This window comes from Gracilinanus agilis, chromosome 5 (genome assembly GCF_016433145.1).
Source record: "Gracilinanus agilis isolate LMUSP501 chromosome 5, AgileGrace, whole genome shotgun sequence".
Taxonomy (NCBI): domain Eukaryota; kingdom Metazoa; phylum Chordata; class Mammalia; order Didelphimorphia; family Didelphidae; genus Gracilinanus; species Gracilinanus agilis.
Genome location: NC_058134.1, coordinates 121,767,214 through 121,775,231, shown reverse-complemented (window position 1 = coordinate 121,775,231; position 8,018 = coordinate 121,767,214).

The window sequence follows — 8,018 nt, the reverse complement described above, 5'->3', positions numbered from 1 at the left end:
AGCTAAATCTAATACAATATAATACATACTGTATTTTAAAAATAAATATACATATACATTGTATTTTCCTCCAATTACAAGTAAAAAACAATTTTTAACATTCGTTTTTTTAAAAATTTGAGTTTCCAATTATTTCCTTCCCCATCCCCTCCCTAAGAGGGCAAGCAATCTGATAAAGGTTACACATGTGTAATCATGTAAAACATTTCCATATCAGTCATGTTATGAAAGAAGATACATTTAAGAAATCAAGAAGACAAGAAAGGGAAAGCCAGTATGCTTCTAGCTGTGTTTAGACTCTATCAGTGACAGAGGTTATTTAGAAAAAGATAATATAATTTAGTTTTGGCCTGAAGAGGATAGGGTTGTAATAGTCCTACCATACTCTGCCCTTCTCAGTTGTTATCTGCACTACTAGGTTCAATTCTGGGCATCAGGGTTTAAAAATGCTATTACTAAATTGGAGAGTATTCAGAAGAAGGCAATCAGGATGGTGAAGGACGTTGAATCCCCATCAAAGGAGGACTGATGAAAGGAACTGGTTATGTTTAGCCTGGATTTAGAAAAGTAGACCTAGGGGGTATATGAAAAGCTGTAGTTAAGTATCTAAAGGTCTGCCATATAGAAGAGGAATTATAATCTGTTTAGCCCCAAATGGAAAAATGTACATCAGGTGCAATGGTAAAAGCTGAAAAGAGGCACTCTTAGGCTTGATGTCAGGAAAAAAGTCCAAGCAATTAACACTGTCCAAAAGGAAAATGGGCTGTTTGTTCTGAGAGGTGGTAGGTTCCCTTTCCCTGGGGGTCTTCATAGAGCACAACTATTTGTCTAGCCCAGTGATGGGCAAACTACGGCCTGTGGGCCAGATGCAGCCCCCTGAAATGTTCTATCCAGCCCTGCAACATTATTCCTAATCTGACCAATACAATAAGTAGGACACAATACAATGAAACTTTGAAAGAGTTGCCTTAGAAACAGACTCACAGATGAGCATTTCCTTTCCTTTGGCCCCCTCTTTAAAAAGTTTGCCCATCACTGATCTAGTCTGTTATAACCAGGATTCCTTTCAAGTGGGGGTTGGATGAAATTAAAGGCCTTTTCCAACTCTAAAACTCTACCTACAATGGCTAGTAGGACAATTTTTTCTATAAAAGGAATAGATAAGAGGAAAGAATAAACAACTAAGTGGCAAATTTTGATTATGTGAAATTTAGACCAGGGGAAAAAAATCTTAGCATCAAATCTGATATCCAATCAAGATATAGAGGAAATTAATATATAAAAAGAGTAATGCCCCAAAAGGTAAGCAGTCAAAGGATAAGAACAAATAGCCTTCAAAAGAAATGTAAACTATTAATGACAATATGAAAACTTCTTTCAAATAACCAAAAAGAGAAATTGGCAATGATCACAAAAGATGGAAATGGTCAATAGAGGAGGGGTTACAGGAAGAGACATGAATACATTTTTTTTCCCTTTTACATTTGTACTGACTACTCAATTATCTGTGTCTAGTTTTGTGAACAGGTAATTTGCCATCTCCTCTAGAGTCCTTGAATCTTAATAGAAAAGCTCACAGCAGTAGCACAACTCATTCTTAAAGCAAAACAAAACATTCTTATATTCTAAGTATTGGTTCTAAGGCAGAAACCCCAATGGGTTTAAGTGACTTGCCCAAGGTTAGACAGCTAGGAAGGGTCTGGGGTCAGATGTGAACCCCAGGGTCTTCTGTCTCTAGGCCTGGCTTTCTATCCACTGAGCCACACTGTGTTTATTTAGTGCCCCTGATACTAATTAAATTAGCGCCTCTGACACTAATATACTGTTGTGTTTTTTTTTAAATCCTTACCCTCCATTTTGGAGTCAATACTGTGTATTGGCTCCAAGGCAGAAGACTGGAAAGGGCTAGGCTCTAGGAAGTGTCTGAGGCCACATTTGAACCCAGGATCTCTAGTCCTGGCTCTCAATTCACTGTGCTATCCAGCTGACCCCACTAAAACACTGTTGATGAAGCAATGAATAGTCTAAAGCAGGGGTCGGCAACCTTTTTGGCCGTGAGAGCCACAAATGCCACATTTTTTAAAATGTAATTTCATGAAAGCTGTACAGTGCTCACAGTGTGCGCTCCTGTAACAGCGTCTGAAAAAAAAAATTGACTTTATGGCTCCTGCAGAAAGAGCCATACATTGCTGACCCCTGGTCTAAACAATATGGAACAATATAGGAGAAAATGATTAAATGATTCATACACTTGATCCAGAGATTCTACTCCAGAGATCTTTCCTAAGGAGATAAGTTTTTTTTTCTAAACATTTATTAATATTCATTTTTAACATGTTTACATGGTTCATGCCCCTACTTTCCCCTTCACCCCCCCACCCCCCGGCTCTCCCCTCCCCTCCATGGCCGACGCACATTTCCACTGGTTATAACATGTGTCCTTGTTCAGGGCCTATTTCCAAATTGTTGATAGTTGCATTGGTGTGGTCATTTCGAGTCCACATCCCCAATCATGTCCACCTCAACCCATGCGTTCAAGCAATTGTTTATCTTCTATGTTTCCTCTCCTGCAGTTCTTCCTCTGAATGTGGGTAGCATCTTTACCATAAATCCCTCAGAGCTGTCTTGTGTCATTGCAGTGCTGCTGGTACAGAAGTCCATCACATTCGATTTTACCACAGTATATCAGTCTCTGTGTACAATGTTCTTCTGGCTCTGCTCCTTTCGCTCTGCATCAATTCCTGGAGGTCTTTCCAATTCACATGGAATTCCTCCAGTTTATTATTCCTTTTAGCACAATAGCATTCCATCATCAGGAGATAAAAGATTTTTAAAAGAACTCAAATTTACTAAAATATTCAGAGCAGCATTTGTTGTGGTAGTAAACACCTGCAATCAAAGTGCTAGATTGAGCAACAGCTGAACAAAGGACAATATATAGCTGTGATGGAATATAATTGCACTGTTACTAACAATGTAAACAAACAACTCAAACGCAAGACATTTATACATTCTCCTCACATTCCCTTCTTATAATCCTAAATTTCTTTTGAAGCTCTACTCAAATACAACCTCCTATATGAAGCCTATCCCAATTGCTTTTCTCCTGCCAGCAGCTGATATACAAATCTGCTCCCTAGAGCAATGTCCCCCTTCAGATCTGTTAGCCCAAGAGCAATCTCCCTCCTGACAACACTGCTTCCTGAGTCCCATTCCCAGTATTTATTTGCATTTTTGCTGCATTTTGCTCCCTAACGCTAATGAATAGTTGTGGTGAGAGAGTTGGAATATATTTTATATACCACTGCCATTTATAGTCTCTTTTTCTTTTATTTGAAGTTCATGTCATACAAATTTCCAGATTCTGGTAGACATCGACACTCCTGCTGTGGAACTTAGAGTCAGAATTAAAAATCCTGACCCCTGTATGACATTATGGTGAAACAGGCTTGTCCACAGGAATTCCAAACTTGCAGACCTCTGGTCTCCAGGTGCCCAACCTTTTCTACCTCGCAGACCTTCCCCTTATCTGCAGGAACTCATCCCTGCAGACATTCCCCTTATCTGCAGGATTTCCCAACCTACAGACATCCCCCTATCCTGCCCCCTGCTGCCTACCTATATAAACTCTATAAAAACCCAGCTCAAGCACAGCTCCTGGTCACACATCAGCCTTTGGATGTGAGACCCTTGGTTTAAACTAGACAATAAAATTCCTTTGCATTTTGCATTGTTGGTTCAGACTCATTTATGGGGATAATTCTGTGGGCAATACACTGCAAAGACATCTGTCTTTCTTTCTCAGTGAGGTATGCATAGTTCACAGTCTTTTAACCTCAGCTCTTGTCATCTTATTGGCCAACTTCAGCATACATGATGACAGACCTTTAAATCCCCTAATGTTTAAGTTTCTTACACTATTCCATTTTATTAATCAATCAACAAATGCCTGCTAAGGATACAAAACAAAAATGAATTTACAATGAGTTTACATTGGGCAGCATGAAATCAATAAATATACACACAAGGTACATATGAAATAGTTAAATAGAAGGTCATTTTGGAGAGACTACACTAGTGGTTGGAGGCTCAGGAAAGATTACATGCAGAAGATGGTACCTAGAGAAGGTAGAGGGAAGTATGGAATGCATTCTAGGTAAGGGGGATGGCCAAGGTAAAGCTACAGAGACAGAGGATGGGAGTGTCACCAAGAAGACCTGAGAGGGCCAGTTTGGCTGGATCACAGAAGGCAGGAGTGGGCCTAATGTTCAAAGGAATAGGAAAGGGTAGGTTAGGGCCAGGTTTTGCTGGGCTTTAAAAGCTAAAAAGTCTGTATTTTATCCTAAAGGGAACAGGAAGCCACTGGAATTGACAGAATAGGAAATTTGCATGGTCAGATTGGTGCTTAAGGAAAATTACTTTGGCAGCAATTTAGAGCAGGATGGGCAAACTCCTGCCACAGGACATTATTCCCAATCTGACAAATAAAATGAGTAGAATACAACACAATGAAACTTCGAAAGAGTTGCCTTAGAAACAGATGGACAGATGAGCATTTCCTTTGGCCTCCTCTTTAAAAAGTTTGCCCATCCCTGGTTTAGAAGATGGACCTGGGTGGTTTGAGACAAGAGGCAGGGAGACCCACTAAGAGGCTATTTCCCAATACAAGATTAGAACGGAAACAGCAAACTAGAGGAAAAAATCTTTACAGCAGATAAAAGGAAGAGGCCCCATTTCTCAAAAACATAGAGAACTGAGGAAAATTTATAAGAATGCAAAGCATTCCCCAAATGATAAATCTTCAAAGGATATGAACAGGCAGTTCTTAGATCAGTGATTCCCAAAGTGGGTGCCACCACCCCCTGGTGGATGCTGTAGCGATCCAGGAGGCGATGATGGCCACAGGTGCATTTATCTTTCCTACTAATTGCTATTAACATTTAAAAAATTAATTTCCAGGGGGCTAAGTAATATTTTTTTCTGGAAAGGGGGCGGTAGCCCAAAAAAGTTTGGGAACCACTGTCCTAGATGAGGAAATTAAAACTATCCAGTCATATGAAAAAATGCTCCAAGTAACTACTGATTAAAGAAATGCAAATTAAAACTCTGAGATACCATGTCATACCTCTCAGACTAACATACCGAAAAGGGAAATGATAGATGTTGGAGGGAATATGGGAAAATGGGAACACTAATCCATTCACACTGGTGGAGCTGTAAACTGATCTAACCATTCTGGAGAATGGGACATGAAGCAATGCCTAAAGGGCCATAAAACTATCATTACCTTATGATCCAGCAATATCTGGGAATATATCCCAAAGAGATCAGAGATAGGGGAAAATGACCTACTTGTACGGAAATATTTTAGCAACTCTTTTTGTAGTGGCAAAGAACCGAAAACTGAAATATGCCTATCAATTGGGGAAAAGGATGAACAAGTTGTGGTATATGGTTGTAACAAAACTACTGTGCCATAAGAAATGGCAAACAGGATGAATTCAGAAAAACCTGGAAAGACTTATATGATGCAAAGTGAAGTAAACAGAACCAGGAGAATATTATACACAGTAATGGCAATATTGTACGATGATTAACTGTGAAGGACTAAACTATTATCAGCAAAGCAAGGTTCTAAGATAAACCCAAGGGATTCATGATAAAAAAAATATTATCCACAGCTAAAGAAGAACCTGTTGGAATCTGATTACAGATCAAAGCATGCCATTTTCCATTTTATCTCCTTCTTAAGTTTTTTCTATTATTTATGTGATATATATCTTCTTTCATGGCATGAGGAATATTTGAAATATGTATTGCATGAAAGCACTGGTATAACCTATATCAGACTCCCTGCTTTGGGGAGGTGGAAGAGGATCTGAATTGCAAACTGTCAGATAACAATAGCCAAAAATTGTTTCTACATGTAATTGGAAAAATTTTTTAAGGTTATTAAAAAAAAAAGTGGCTATTTTTGGACAGTTGATAGAGTGCCAATCTTGTACGTGAGAGAATCTGGGTTCAAATCTGGCCTCAGATACTTCCTAGCTGTGTGACTCCAGGCAAATCACTTAATCCTAATAATCTAGCCCATGCCCTTCTATCTTCAGAGTTGTTATTAAGACAGAAAGTAAGGGTTTTAAAAAAGAGGCTATTGCAACAATATAGGTAAGAGTTGATGAGAGCCTAGACTAAGACAATAGCTATTGTGAATGTAGTGATCAGATGGAAGAGACACTGAAAAGGTAGAAATAGCAAAATCTGGCAAATTGGATATGTGAGGAAAGAGAGGATGAAGAGCCCAGAATAATATTGAGATTATGAACCTCAATACACTCAAAGGACAGTGGTATTTTTGACATAACTGTGGGGAAAGTTGAAAGAGGAGACAGTTTGAGAAAAGATAATAAGTTTAATTTTTAAATATGCTGAGTTTAAGCTATCTTTAGTACATCCAGTCTGTAATATCCAATAGAGAGCTGGTGACCTGGCACTGAAGCTTGGAGGACAAGAATGGAGGTGGATATATCCTTCTTGGAGCCTTCTGTATAGGGATGAATCTATGGGATATTTTTTGCACAATTTCACATGTATTATGGACACTGTATATTGCTAGCCTTCTCAATGGGTAGGAAAGGAGTGGGAAGGCAGAAAAAAATTTGGAACTTAAAGTAAAAAAAAAAAAGTTAAGAAAAAAGCCCCTCCATAGGCTCTAAAGACAATTCCAAAAGAGTAGTTCTAAAAAACATTTTTGAGCAATAACAACATTGTTAGAATTAATTGAGTAGTCTTTCAATGCATTCTTCTTAAAGAGAACTCATTAGATTTTTTTTTTTAAAACCCTTGTACTTCGGTGTATTGTCTCATAGGTGGAAGATTGGTAAGGGTGGGCAATGGGGGTCAAGTGACTTGCCCAGGGTCACACAGCTGGGAAGTGGCTGAGGCCGGGTTTGAACCTAGGACCTCCTGTCTCTAGGCCTGACTCTCACTCCACTGAGCTACCCAGCTGCCCCGATTTTTTTTTTTTAAAAGCACCTATGGGAGCTGATGAGTACAAAAAAAAAACCAAAAAAAAAAGATAGATTCTTGGTGAACACCTGCTGTTAGCAGTTAGGAGGCATGGTATGGATGAAGCAACAACAAAAAATAGTGAGAAGTAGCAGTCACACAGATAGGGAGTAAAACATGAGGAAAAGAGTGTCATGAAAAACCCAAGAGGAAAGTGTACAGAAGAGGGGAAAGTGGTTAATAGTGTCAAATGTAGCTGATAAGCTGAGAAGGATGAGACCTGAGAAAAGATCATCAGAAGAGATCACTGGTAACTGGAGTTAGAGTTAGTAATGTCCAATGAAGTTGGAAAAGCAGTTTGGGGTCAGGTTATATAGGCTTTAAAACAAAAAAATTTCATATTTTATTCTAGAGGCAATAAGAAGCCAATGGAGTTGATAGAATAGTCACAAGATCTATGCTTAAGGAAAATTACTTTGGCAGCACTATATCAAATGGCTAATAATTCCATGACCCACTTCATACTAAGCTAGTCATACTTTTGGCCTTGTCATCAGCTACAACTGTACTAGTTCCACATTCATGAACTCTGAAATTCCTTTATCTGATCATTATCTTCTCTCATTTCATCTTTTCCTTTGCTTCAATCTCACCATAACCACCATCTCCTTTCTCTCCCAATTCTTTCCTTCTCCCTACATCATCCCCATCACTGGCTAGGCTAGTCTCTCTTTACTATCTTGATTACCTGGTGAAATAGTTCAATTCTTTACTATTTATACTCTCAAATTCCTTGCCCCCTTATCCTATTCCTCTCAACCTTCTATTTATTTCCACCTTCTACTGGGTCTTTTTTTCCTATTCACAAGGTGCTGAATAGAGCTAGAGAAAATCATATATAATTGCTCATCAAGTTCTACTACAAATTTATGTTAATAATCTGAAATGGGTCTAAGCTAACACAAGGCAATCCTTTTATCTATACCTAATAAATCTGTTATCCCACTCAT